This window comes from Eucalyptus grandis, chromosome 2 (genome assembly GCF_016545825.1).
Source record: "Eucalyptus grandis isolate ANBG69807.140 chromosome 2, ASM1654582v1, whole genome shotgun sequence".
In the NCBI taxonomy this organism is placed as follows: domain Eukaryota; kingdom Viridiplantae; phylum Streptophyta; class Magnoliopsida; order Myrtales; family Myrtaceae; genus Eucalyptus; species Eucalyptus grandis.
Window position 1 is genome coordinate 13,181,721 of NC_052613.1, and position 15,056 is coordinate 13,196,776.

Below are 15,056 nucleotides of genomic sequence, written 5' to 3' on the forward strand. Positions count from 1 at the left end.
TTTAAAAATTACATGAATCCAATTTAAAATCATAATAAAGTGCAGTAAAAGAAATAAATTGAATCATATCGAAACAAAGCATTGCATCTTATAATTTGTAAACAGCTAAATCTCTTGTCATTATATGTGTTCAAAAACTTACATAATGGATAAATTTTTTAGAAAAAATATGTTGGATTACCGATATTTTTAGGTCTGATTTGCTTATTTTGTAAATTGAAGTCGAAAGAGTTTGATATTAGTCAAATTTCATACATTAAATGTGGTCCATGTCCATCACCTTTTACTCAATTAATCTATACGTTAAGGCCCCCAACCTACCGGAAGCTGAAGCTATTTCCTTTTTGTGCCAAATCTTCCTCTAGTTTTGTACTTCATTGAAATTTAAGAGATCATACTGCAGAGACTGAGTAAAATATCTTTAAGTCTATATCAAAATCTGTGAGAAAGTGGATAGTGAGTCTACATATAGATAGGTGGAGACCTGATTGAAGTGATGGATGGTGCTCACAGTATACTCGATGTTGTATGGAGATCCATGAACATGTTGAATACGAATTTTGTGCAGAAGAATTAAACAAAAAGAAGTGGACATCAAGAATTTTTCTAAGCAGGACTGCTAGGTTAGCTGTGCAGCCTGTGCTATGTAGATGGTATATCTATCAAAACCATTACTTATGTCAAAATTTTTAGTGAGAGCTCATATGTCAATAAGATGAGACTGAGATTTATTTCATCTACACAGGTTTTTAGAAAAACAACAGGGGCATAGGCCATGCGAAGGTCTAAAGAGGTCTCTCCAACCAGAATGGTCAGGCAAAGTGTTTGTTTATTTGTTTTTTTTTTTTTTTGGTTAATCAGCAATTTGATGTTAGTCATCATATCGAGAGCTATTCTATCTTCCTTCATGTTGAGTTTGTATTGGCATGCGTCAAGTTCCCTGTGACTGCCTTGAAATTGCACAAGAGTTTGCCGCTTTGGCCTTAATATCTAAGACGCTATCATTCTGTTATTAAAGTTCACATGACCCTTCCCAAGGCGTTGTGTAAACTTGATTTCCATATGAAAACCAGCATGCTCCAAGTTATCTTGGTTCACATTTGTTCTCATATAACAATATCATCCCCGGTCTGATTTACCAGTAGAGATTCTATGCGAAAAAACATTTAGTTGAATAAACTCTGCATGATGGCTTTAGATGAAATGCCAGAAAGATATTACTGCACAAAGCATGATCAGGTTTTGTAAAGGCTTGGTTTTATAAGCAACATATACAGCTGCATAAAACAATGTCATCTCAAACTCTCAACATAGAGTAACCAACCATTAGAGCTGGAAAATTGTCAATGTATGAGAAAGGGTGACTGGGTTATAAGCAACAGAAGGCCATTCAATAGCTAATGGCCTGGCCAAAAAAGGGCCACAAACCATATGACTAGGCAGTGCAAAGGACCAGTTCGCAGCACTCCCAACTCTAGGCATGTTGGACTCCTTAGTCTCTGCACCACTTTGAATGTGGCACCGTGCATTTGGCCCGAGCTATCTACCCTAGGAACTGGCTTCACCTCATTCGGTGGGTGCTCATAACTCCGCAAACCTCCAGAGCTGGTGAAGAAGCATCCTGAGTTCAAAAAAGAAGGCAATGTTAAACGGTGAACGATTTGGTGGCACTCGAAAACCATTGGAAGAGCAACATTGTAGGTTAAAATGCACATCAAAAGATGCATACGTTTAAAGAACACCACTTTAACCTTAGATTATAAATTTAGGTTCGGAACCAATTTTTCAATATGATGTTACCCAACAACATAACATTCTCCCCTGAACTCTGCTTAATATCAGCAGAGCTCATCCATCCTTACTTTTCACATTGCAATGCATGGACCGAACTCCAGTGGAGCCGCATCAACAAACCGAAAAAATAATTACCTTTAGGGAATGGTGTGAAAGATTTCCCAAAGCCCATCTTCACGACTTCTGCATCATCTGAGAGAACAAGACTGCCTCCAGAATCAATTCCCCAGAAGAAAGCAACACTTCCATCAACATCCTGCATGATTCAGAGAACAGAAAGGATTAGATACAGATCGCAGGTTGAGGGAGAGATTGCGAGCGATATCCAGAACAAAATCAATGAACATTATTATTACTCACAGAGGCCTGAAAAGCTGTTTTAGAAGAGCTGTCAAAGAGCACAAAACCAAACTTCCTGCTGATGTCTCTCACAACTTGATCAGCAGGGTAAGGCCTCTGATCCCTCAGAGTTCAATAAGCTTCTACGCCGATAATGACCTCATTAGCGGTTTTATTCCATCCATATTGCTGCTTAAGAAGAGCAACATTGTCTATGTTTCCTTGGAACAAGCAGGAGATATCATCAACAACCGCAAACAAACTGCCACAGAGGGTAAGGCATGTCAGATCTCCATGTGGGATGAGCTTATTGAGAAGACAAGACAGTAACGCAATTTCCATCAATTAACAATCCAATAAATTTCATTTTCTGGCTTTCAAAATGAACTAGAGACTCAAGTTCCACAATCTCATTTAGGCTGATATATGGAACCTTTCATGATATCACAATAAAGTCCAACAAAAATCAGTTTGATCTAACCGTTGCCTCTCTAAACAATGAAATCACGATTTTCTTTTTTTGGGTGTGGCTAAAGCTACCATTATCAAGAGATGGAGTGGGTATTTGAATAGAAGAAAGATAAACTTTATTCTTTGACCAGGTAATCAGTTTTTAAATGGGTTTCGGCCTGCATGGTTAATTCAAAATTTAGTTGTTTCATTCGCATATTCAAACCTCTATTTTCAATTTATCCTTCCATCTATACAATAACTGTTATGGGAAGAAAGAAAGCTTCTTATTTTGAATATCACCTGAACATGTTAAAAGGATATTATCTAACCAATTCACATACAGAATTTCATATAGTATTTTTTGGCTAGGCATGGCCTACAACATAGTTACTAAAAGCAATTCTGTACTTAGAGTCAAAAGTACAAACTTTTAAAGCTATTGGCAAATGATACTGCATATTCAATGTTAAAAACTTAAGACTCATCCTTCCATGAGCCCTAATCAAAATGACAAACGAAGGTTGCTGTTACTGTGAGTACATCCTGTATATCAGCAGCAATCCTCTCTTCATCATTTTTTGCTTTCTCTCTGTAACAAAGCCTCATTTTATGTTTTGTAAGGTAATGTCATGTGATCCCATTGAACCACTCTTGGCTGATGAAAAGAACTAAACTCACCTGATTCAACGAGGACTGAAATATCTTCTTATGATCCTGGAAATTCCCACGGAAAGGGACCACCTTGCCTTGAGAAACCATCCAGAGCTTGCCATGCTTCCAGATATTGGATGCTCATTGTCACCAACCTGCAAATCAAGGTAAAAAGATGGCTATTAGCTGTAAAGACGATCCATCATTGGTCAAATTGAAGTATTTTGGCAAAAAAGTCAATCTCACAGTCAGACATCTTCCTTGGAACAAGACCAGACCTTGAATGAGCGCCTCAACCGCATCCAAATCCTGCAGTTTGGGATAGTAAAAAATGCAGAATCATACTCATCAATCCTTAGACAAGAAACTAGGAATTTGCAAAGAGAACACTTTAGTAGTCATAGGCCATTAAAGTAGAACTTAAAGTCCACATTTACAAACAAAGAAATTTCCACATTAATTATGTGGAAAACCCAATGCTGCCTATAGGATATTGGAACTACTTGGTATTATAGATTACTGTAATACAAAAACACTGATCATGCTAGCATACATGTTTGATTCCCAATAATTTGCCAGTTGGACAATTAGATTGGTTTCTGTTCCATTATAAGTTAGATGTAAGATGGCAGAGGCTCCCTATTGTGATCACTAATTGGTTCCATTGTATTTTCAATGTAAAGACCAGATTCCTATAAGTTCAATTAGTGCAAGAACAATATAACAAGCTAACTGAAAAAGTAATCAAAGTCACAAAATGGAGAAAAATGAGTAAAACTTACCAGATGATCGGATGGCTCACAAGCAAAAGTATGTGAGGTTTCTTGAAAAATGCAACACTGCTTTTCTAACCACCTATTTATATGGGCAAAGCACCATGTTATATGTGCAATAACATCCAAAAAGCCTCAGAGAAAGTACACAGTGAACTGCAATTTAGATTACAAATTAACTAACCTCTAATAGAGCTTCACAATCTCACATGAAAATTGCTTCAACCAAAAATTTACATATGCAACAGTAGCAGAGAGGGAGGAGATGTATCAAACAAGGTTTGCATTTGTTGAAGTGCAAGATTTCCAGTTACACCAGACAAACACAAGTGAGCTCGAAACTTTTGTTCCGGAAAACCCTACGGGAAGAATGCCACATAAGAAGGTATTTTCAGATAAAATAACATAATGTAAGACAAAATAATATTCCACTGTAGAGTAAACACACATGACTGATACTTTAAAGAACTGACTAGATTTGCCCCAGAGGTCACTGCTGATAACGCAATCACAGAAGTAGGTAGGATATCATTTCAATCTCAACCAAACAAGAATGAGTAAATTGGCTAAATATTTCTTGCAAGCTTTTAGTAATATTTCCTAACCCACCAGAGATCAAGACCCAAGCAGAAGGTGATTTATGGAATATCAATGCTGTCATGAATTGGTGTGGCATTGAAAGGTTGGAGCCATGAGGTGCCCCAGAATTTTATCCCAGATTGACTGGTTAATACTACAAAGGATCATCATCAACAAAAAGAAGGTTCTCAATGATAAAGGAAACCATTGAAAAAAAAAAAGAAAGGAAGTGCATCCCTTTTCTTCACAATCATATCACAACATCCACATAACTAATCACCACTTTTAGATTTTAGAAAAGATTATTATTATTTAGATCGTATTCACTAGAAGAAAATTTAGAACATCTCAGTACACCAAATAAAATTAAACGCTTCTTTTTTCTTTTATTAAATTGCAAAAAGTGACACTTAACATCAACAGCATTAGCCCCACCTCAACAGCATTCGCAAGAGATCCTTCCAAGAGATTTTGCCAATACAGATCACAATGGTATATGCAAAACAACCACAGTGAATGAGCTTAAGGGCACAAGAAAAAAGATGTTGGGAAGAGAACATACAACAAACGCTGAAAATGCAGAGGAATATGATTGTGGAACTCTATGATTCTTGGTGATTCTCACACAAAGCATAGTGCATTTTAATTCACAATTTGTTTGGTGGGTCACTCAAGTGCAAAAATAAGCACAGTTTTTGGGCATCAAGAAGAGTTCAAGATATGTCATCAATATAGCAAGATGCAGCTTTGTGAACATTTCATTCTACATATGTCAATCTTTCACCTTCAGCGGCTGGTTTTTGAAAATTTATGTGAAAAATCTGAACAAGGAAAATCAGTTTGTATCAAGCATCGAATTGAGGAACCGGCTTCACCTCATTCGGTGGGTGCTCATAACTCCTCAAACCTCCAGAGCTGGTGAAGCAGCATCCTGAGTTGGAAAAGAAGGCAACGTTAAAAGGTGAACAATTTGGCGCTCAAAACCATTGGAAGAGCAACATTGTAGTTGAAAATGCACAAATTAAAACATGCACACAGGTAAAGAACACCATTTTAACCATAAATTATAAATTTAGGTTCGGAACCAATTTTTCCAATATGATGTTACCCAACAACATAACATTCTCCTCTGAACTCTGCTTAATATCAGCAGAGCTCATCCATCCTTACTTTTCACATTGCAATGCATGGACCGAACTCCAGTGGAGCCGCATCAACAATCCGAAAAAATAATTACCTTAAGGGAATGGTGCGAAAGATTTTCCAAAGCCCATCTTCACGACTTCTGCATCATCCGAGAGAACAAGACTGCCTCTAGAATCAATTCTCCAGAAGAAAGGAACACTTCCATCAACATCCTGCATGATTCAGAGAACAGAAAGGATTAGATATAGATTGCAGGTGGAGGGAGAGATTATCCCAGAACGAAACCAATGAACATTATTATTACTCATGGAGGCCTGAAAAGTGGTTTGAGAAGAGCTGTCGAAGAGCACAAAACCAAACTTCCTGCCGATATCTCTCACAACTTGATCAACAGGGTAAGGCCTCTGATCCCTCGAGAGTTCTATAAGCTTCTATAACGATGATGACCTCATTTTCGGTTTTGTTCGATCCATATTGCTGCTTACGAAGAGCTACATTCTCTGTGTCCTTGGAACAAGCAGGAGATATCATCGACAACCACAAACAATCTGCCACAGAGGGTAAGACATGTCAAATCTCGATGTGGGATAAGCTAATTGAGAAGAGACAACAGCAGCACAATCCCCGTCAATTAACAATCCAATAAATTTCATTTTCTGGCTTTCAAAATGAGCTAGAGACTCGAGTTCCAATATCAGTCTGTATTACGCATCGAATTGAGGGAGCGGAATCAAAATTGATGCCTTGAAAACCAAAAACATACCCGAACCCAAGAAAACTTACATTACATCAAAGAATGAATCCAACAAATGAAAGTGAAATATGAAAGAAGTTGGAAGCATTACCTGAGGAACAAAAAGAAGTCAACAAAGACAAATCTATCATCATGGCTCGGGCATGATCGATTTTACTTCATTGGATCCGAATGCTATCAATGCTGATGAAAGGGATCTCTTGAAGGGAGAGAGAGAGGGGCCATCCTCTGGCAAGTACCCCAACTTCGCATCCATATATGAACAAAAATTTGTTGGGATTGAGGCCAAAACAGAAACAGAGGAGGCTGAATTACTTGCTGTTCGAAAGAGCATTGCGGTGGCTAAAGAGAAAAGCCGGCCCAAGGCAGTAGTGGACATGGATGCAGCTGTGGCATACAAGAATATCATCATCATCATCATCATCATTTTTCACAAGCCAGTGCAATTGGAGACTAAAGGAAGCTCTTGCTGGATATTCAAGCAGCTAATTATCAATTTTTCAGCTCTGAATTTCAGTCGTACTCCACGAAAAGCAAACGTCTGCGCACATTGGAAGAAATTACTTCGTATTAAGCGTCGAACCGAAGAACAGAGACACAAAATCGATGCATTCAAGACGAAAGGACTCACCTGAACCCATAGAAATCTGAACGTAGATGGAAGGGATTGAATCGCGGCAATTAGCAAAGGACAGCGAAAGTGGATCGATTTCACTTCATCGGATCTGAGAACCCAATCAATGCGGATGTCAGGGATTTCTTAGATTTTCGGAAATTCATGCGGAGCTTCTTCATGGGAAAGTATCGATTTGTATCGAGCATCGAGCTGAGAGAGCAGAATGGGAAATCGATGCCTTCGAAACCATAAACTTACCCGAACCCTAAGAAAACCTTCGACCATCCATGGAACCCATCAATTTTTGGATCCGAACGGAAATCAATGTCGATGAAGGGATCTCTTGGACGAGGGGCCAATAGTCGCCGGTGTGTTTTGAGCATTGATCTTTCAGAATCTTGCATTTAAATATGGACAACCATTGGAACGAGGGAGGGAAGCCATCCTCTGGCAAGTCCCTCAACTTCGGGCAATTTCCAATCCATAAATCTTGGAGAGAGGAGAGATGGTTGCGAAGGCCATTTGATAGTCTTTCCACGTTCCTCATATCGTCAATCGAAACAAACTTAAGAGAGGAAGGAAAGAGAAGACTCCAGGAATCCCCGTTGTCTTCCTCCGAAGGAAAGCACTCCTTGTCTCCCTCCCCTCCCATGCTGCATCCGTCCATTCCCAATCTCTCGAGGGAAGTGAGCATGGGCAAGCCCCATTTTCTCACTGGCTGCTTCATATTCTTGCACCCCCAAATCTCAAACAACCGCAAATTTGGAGGCAAGCCTCCTTCGGGGAAGCATTCGATATTTTCACAACTTAAAATATATAGCTTCTCAAGGGACGTAAGACGATGGCACTCCAATGACTTTATCTTCGGACAAGAGTCAAGTCGAAGGTGCAATAAGGTGATTGGAAGTTTGGGGAAGCATTCGATATTTTTACTCCATCTCCAAGGGACGTAAGACACCACTCTAATACTTTATCTTCACAAAGTAAAGTGAGATTGTTATCAACTATCAATGTTTGTTACAACTGTTGGCAATAGACTTCATCTTCGGACACCCAGAAAGTGAAAGACTCGACAAGGTGAGGGGAAGGGGAGGGAGGTCCTCCAGTGCTGGACAACCACTTATTTCCAAATGAGTAAGATGGACGAGCGTGTGAAGGCACTGTGGTAGGCTTCTCAAATTCATACAATAGCTAATATTTAGAGATTCTAGCGATTCTACTACGGTGATCTCTGCTAGCGACTCTACTCCCTTACAATTCCTAATACAAAGTGTCTTCAAAGTAGCAAGTCTATCCTTAGCAAATGGAAAAGATATCCAAGAATCACAACCACTAATCCACAGATATTCAAGCTGCGACATCGTGTTATTGCTGCTCGAGTCATTTGGAGAAATGGTTAGTCCCATGATTTTTGGACAACTCCAAATAATCAAACGTTTAAGTGTGTGCAACTTGCTTGGAAGCCTTTCTAAACTCGTGCAACCCCCCAACTCCATCCTTTCAAGGTTGCATGGCAGCTCAATCTCTCCTTCTCCCTCCATAAAAGATGTGAATCGAGGACAATCTTCAATGACTACACTCTGGAGGCAAGAAAGATTTTGCATTTCAATTCCATCTTGCCATAGGTATGTTAGCATCTCACATCTTCCTATATGAAGCTCCTTTAACTTGACCAAGTAGCTCATAAATCCATTATCAAAGCAAACAAGCTCCACAAGATTCTCAATTTTGAGAATGGTTAAAGAAGTTAGGTCTTCCAACTTCTTTAAGATCTCCTTGTTACAATCCCCAATGTGTAACTCACGAAGAGAGGGAAGATGAACCTTATTGGTTGAGTCATTCAAATGCAAGCATGAAAAAATTTCTAGCTTTATGAGATGATCTAATTGACGAGGCAATGTCCCCATCAACTCTGGACATCTTCGGACAACAAGATGCTGAAGACAGGAGAATGATTCTTTTTCTTCTTGACTTCCAGCATAACAAGACCAATCTTTCCATGCCGACATCCCTTCAAACTTCAAAATTGTTAAGGATGGAAAAGGGCTTTTAGTTCCGTAAAATTCAAGCCTATCATGCGTACTGCACTTAGACCTTCAAGAGATAATTCTTTGAGTGAAGGGAGCTGTCCAAGGGATGGTAGCGAACTAACATGAGGACAGCCAAGCAAGCGCAAATACACTATCTTAGAATAGGATGGATCACCTAACCATGACGGGAGTGATTCACCACCATAGTATGAGATAGTGAGATTTCTAATATTAGTGTGAGGTCGCAGAGAGTGAAGAACCCGTGCTTCGCGCTCTGTATTTCGGAAATCTCCAGAACCTTCATTCCAATGCAAGAATAAGTTGCTAAGGTCTTGCTTTCCAAACAAATTAGCATCAATTGCATCTCTAACTTCTTCCACCTTCTGCAATTCAGATATGAGTAAATCTCCTTGAAGATGTGGCAAGTTCTTTAACTCCTTTAATTGTGACCCTTTCTCTGGTCCTACCACAAACTTGGGCAAGATAATAAGATTCCTCAAATTACCGATATTTAATGGCATCTCTTTCAGACCCTTTGTACCTCTAATGTCAAGAAACTGTAAGCTGACCAAATTTGCTATATCCGGAGGCAACATAGAAAGGTACTCACAACCTCTTAAGATCAAAGCTTGTAATTTGCACAAGGCACCAATTGACTCGGGTAGCCTTTTGATATTGGTGTATGAGAGATTGAGATATCGGAGATGTTTTAAATCACAGACACAATTCGGTACCTCTATGATGTCACAATGGCATAATGATAACACCCGCAAGTACTTCAAGTTTGTTAGCAAGTCGTGCAGCACCTTTCCGGAAATAAAAATTCCTTTTCTATTTTGAGTAAATTGAACATTCAACAGCATTAAACTTCTTAGTACCTTCATTCGAGCATATGCTCTCGAGCTTTCTGTTGTAACCATCTCTGAGACAAATGATGCATAACGAGCTTTCTCTTCAGTACTCACTACTTTTGAGTCCCCAAAGGTAAAGCATGTCGTATTTGCAATTGACTTTGCTAGATCATTCAAAAGATCATGCATCAAAAACTTCGATGTGTTAACATTGGATTGCTGAAAAAAGGATCTAGATACTAACTCATCAAAGCAATCACGTCCCAATCTCAAGATACCCCTTTTTCTTTTTCTTTTTCTTCACCTAAAAAGCCCTCTGCTATCCATAAGAGTGCCAGCTCGTCCCTCTCAAATTCGTAGTCCTTTGGAAATACAGCGCAATACGCAAAACATCTCTTCAAATAAGAAGGGAGATGGACATAACTCAATTTCAAAGCTGGAAGAACCTCATCGTTTTTTGCCGATGCTACATCCCATATTCTATTATTTAAGATAGCTTCCCATTCGTCTGGATTCTCTTTATTACGTAGGAGACCGCCCAATATCTTCGCTGCCAAAGGTAAACCTCTACATTTTTCAGCTATTTTCTTGCCTACTATTTCTAGATGCGGGTGCCTCTCGAAATTTCTTGCTTCCAAAGCGTGATAGGCTAATAAGCTGGTACAATTATCAACAGACAACTCCTTCAAAGGATATGGCGAAGCTCCTGTTATGGAAACCACGGGATGGTTGCGCGTCGTGATGATGATCTTGCTTCCCTTAGCCCCCGCTTCAAATGGCTTTAAGAGGGAAGTCCATTCTCCATACTTCTCATTCCAGACATCATCTAAGACCACAAGAAACTTCTTTCCCGATAGATCATCTTTCAATTTAACTTGATGCTCGTTAAGATTGTTGCCCTTGCAGGGACCCAGTTATTGATTGTAAAATAGTCTTTGTTATGTCGACAACATCAAAAACATCTGAAACACAAACCCATGCTTTCCTCTCGAAATAGCTATTCATTTTGGGATCATTGTACAACCGTTGAGCCATTGCTGTCTTTCCAACACCGCCCATCCCAACTATGGGGACTATGCTCAGCCTGGCATCGGAATTTCCAACCTCACCGATCAATAGTTCCAGTAACTCCGCTTCTTCCTTCTCCCTGCCGAAAAACCGAGTCTCCGGCAAAGAAGTGCTAGGGAGCCTTTTGTTGGTGTAGTTGGATATGTCCGCGGCATTCTCTCTCAAGGTCAGACGAGCCTTCCTAGTGACAATATTTTCCAACCTGCCACTGATCTCTTGTACCTTAGTTTCAAACGAGCACGAGTTCAGATTCGATCTGGATGATCCATCTTGGCCCCAGGAAAAGAATTTCCACGAGTTCAAATTCGATCCGGATGATCCATCTTGGCCCCAGGAAAAGAATTTCCTTTTCTTCTGATCTCTGCTTGCGCTGGATTCTGCCCCAGACTTAACTTGAGTGGCTTCAATCGCGAACTCATCGAGCAAGTCTTCCATGTCATAGGCCAAGTCCCTAACATCATCCAGCCACAGCTTCACTAGACGGTTACCGCCCAACTGCTTGTCCTCTGCATCATCCAGCACCACGTTGATTGTTTCCAGCATCCCCTTCCACTCGTCGAGTAAAGCAGTGTTGATTCCTTCGCGTTGTGCATATTCCAATCCCAGAGAAGTCAACCTGTCGAAGAGGACCTGCAAGAAGGAACCCAAAACGATCTCTCCAATGGCCATGGGTGAATCAGTCACTGCAGAGAACAACAAGGGCAATGGCGAAGCAAAATGAGAGTGAGCTAATGGAGAGAAAACTATGAAAGTTCAGGAAGACCAAGGCTTTTTCCTGCCTAAAAGGACCGAACGAAGATGAAGACTTTTAAGGACGATTTCTGTCCACAAGTGCTTGTTTCACCTCCCATTTGATTTTTTTTTTTAAGTCAGGCCCATATATTTGTACTTTCCACTATCATTTATTTTCATTCATGTAATTTAACCATTTACCAAGTTTTTCATGTTTTTTTTTTTTTTTTTTTCTATTTAAAATTCAAGAAGGTCAAGCATAAACTCAGGAAGACCAAGGCTTTTGTGGACATCATGTAGTTTTTTTTTAAAAACACATCATATATAAGTCTAGAAAGTGAAGCAAATGTCAAACCGAAAGGCAATAAAATCCAAGGGCAATGGCGAAGCAAAATGAGATTCTTCAGAGTGAGCTAATGGAGAGAGAAAACTATGAAAGTTCAGGAAGACCAAGGCTTTTTTCCTGCCTAAAAGGACCGAACGAAGATGAAGACTTTTAAGGACGATTTCTGTCCACAAGTGCTTGTTTCACCTCCCATTTGCATTTTTTCTTTTTTAAGTCAGGCCCATATATTCGTACTTTCCACTATCATTTATTTGTTTTTGTAATTTAAGCATAAACTCAGGAAGACCAAGGCTTTTGTGGACATCATGTAGTTTTTGTCTAAAAGAAAGTGAAGCAAATGTCAAACCGAAAGGCAATAAAATCCAGCAATACTAGTAGAATTTCCATGCATTACTGTTAAAATTTACAATACTACAATTTTCATCCAACCCTTTTCATGTTCATTTATTTTGTGATATTTCATCATTAATCTCTATTGTACCTGTCTATTAGAATTATGTCTAAATTTTCATATACCTTTTCAAATTTAAGTTGAATAAAAGAAAAGAAAAGAAAAAGCAAAGAGAAAAACAAAAAGAAAAATACAGCAAGAAAAAAAAAATGCCGGAATGGGGAGAGAGAGAGAGAACTACCAGTCTCACGGTCATTGCCCCGCCGCTGGGCCGTCCACTTCCAACGTACCATTTTATAGTCACATTTGTAGACAATATTTTTCGTCAAATGCTTTTCTTAGAGCGGTTTAGGAGTTAGGGATAATGACATAGTAAGCTAAGCTTTTGTTCAGCTTACAATCGAATACCTACACTTCTTTTTAGGCGATATTTGTTCTACAAACTCATCCTTTGGATTCATTGCTCGGTTTCACTTAAATTGTTTTTGTTTTTTTATATTTTTCATTCTTTCATGTGAAAGAGAATAGGAAATACTTTCGATAATTTCACGCCATTGCAAAAAGATTTTAGCAGCTAAATGTCAAGCACACTTGGAGACTATAAAATTCTCAATGTTAATTTCTTTAAATTATCTTCCCGAATAATTTCAATAATAAAATTTGAAAAATAACGTATTATTCTTGTCCACTTTTTTGGCCAATTCCATTGCTTTTCCTTTCATCTCCTCGCCCAAATCAACAAAAGTATATGCTCAGATAGTTTGGTGCACACTTGAATGTAATTGGAGATTTAAAATATATTTCTAAGTCTAAAGCACTTCTTTTCTTCCACTCAAAATATTTTAGTGGCTTATCAAACATTTGATTGAAGACAGACTTTTTCTACGTACTTGATTTTTTGTCGGTTGGACATTATGTTAATAAAAAATACTATTACATGTACCGTTCATGCACACATAATTTAAAACTTTACTATGATTTCTTTTATTCATTTGAAGACGTTGGCACATTTATATGTTCTTGGTTTGTCTATTTGGTCTACCAATTACAACTAATTTGCATGATAGTCTTTTTCGTAGATAGCAATTTGTATATCTTTCTGTAAGCCAATAAATATTCCCTCATTTTCTTCGTCATTGGATAATTATCCTAAATATCGTAAACCTATTGGACGACCGCCAATTCAATCCTAAACTTTTCAAATTGATCAATTTAGCTCTAAATTTGTTAATGATTTGCTAATGTAGTTCTTCGAGCCAATTTTGACTAAAAAATTGTTGATGTAGATGCTAACCATCCTATGTAGCATGATCATCAATTCAGCGCTTTAGACCAAAAATGATTATATTGATAAATTGTAAAAAAACTTAAAATTAAATTACTTAAATTGAAAAGTTTAGAATTTAATTTGCTATCATATAATATCTTTAGGATTTTTTTAGACAATTTTGTTGGCAAATCACGTACATATGTCAAAAGCATTGAAGCAGTAATAATGTTTTCCTGGGACTAGGCTACAGCACTCTGACATCCATTGAATTTTGGGTGCTTTTCACATGAACGCTAGTGGTTAGAAGAATCAAAATGATGTACTTTTTGTCCACAAGTGCTTCTTTCATAGTATACAGAGAACATCTACATAGACTTTATTGCATATCACGTGCTTTTTTGTCTGGAAAGTGAAGCAAAAGTGAAAGACCTAACAGGAAAGAAACTTTTAAGTTTCCAGGAAGACCAAGACTTTGGCTATGTGAATGTCTTGGTCATCATTACAAGTGCCACTTCCACGAGTTATATTAACATTAATCTATTCTTTTTTCTTTTTTCAAATTTTGCTCAATTTGAGGTGTCCGTCATGTAAATTGCCATGTCTTGACATTGTTCAATTACCCTACAAGTTCGACGATGAGGAGAGAGAGTGTACGTTGGTTTAGACAATCTTGGCATAGATTGTTTTTGCTAACGTGACAACATCTCAAGGTACCATATCGACACCAATATGGACATTTAACAGCTATTTAACAGCGCTAGTCACCATGTCAATCTTTTACATCCGAAATTATAACAAAGACCTCAGGTAATTGATTAAACCATAAAACGTTCATGTACTTTATTGTGAAAGGGATAACAATTCAGAAACTCACGATTTCATTGTCCCAAAAAGTTTATCATACAATCATTGGTCTAGGTTAAATCTCACATGTACTTTTGTTTATGCGATATCTTTTCTACGATTTTATCCTCTCAATTCATTGTTTCGTCTCCCTTTAATAATTTTCTTTTGTAAGATTATTCATTCTCTCATGTGAAAGACAACAAGAGATATTTTTGTTAATTTCACATGCCAAAAGATTTCAGGGGCTAATTGTCAAGCACATTGAAAGACTACGAAGTTTGTCAATGTCCATTTCATTAAATTTCCTTTCCTTTAGACTACTAAGTACTAATGATACCTTGGCGCAAAATTAGATTAGTGCATTTGACGATTTATTTTGTTATGGGTTGTTATATTTGGTTCAAGTATGCCAAGTTC

At 38.2% G+C, this 15,056-nt stretch overlaps 2 pseudogenes; both read right to left on the bottom strand.

Annotated features, from left to right (window-relative positions):
• Positions 1-1,193: 1,193 nt before the first annotated feature.
• LOC104432258 lies at positions 1,194-6,539 on the bottom strand (annotated as a pseudogene).
• A 3,678-nt stretch (positions 6,540-10,217) lies between these two features.
• Positions 10,218-11,809, bottom strand: LOC104434587 (annotated as a pseudogene).
• Positions 11,810-15,056: the final 3,247 nt, after the last annotated feature.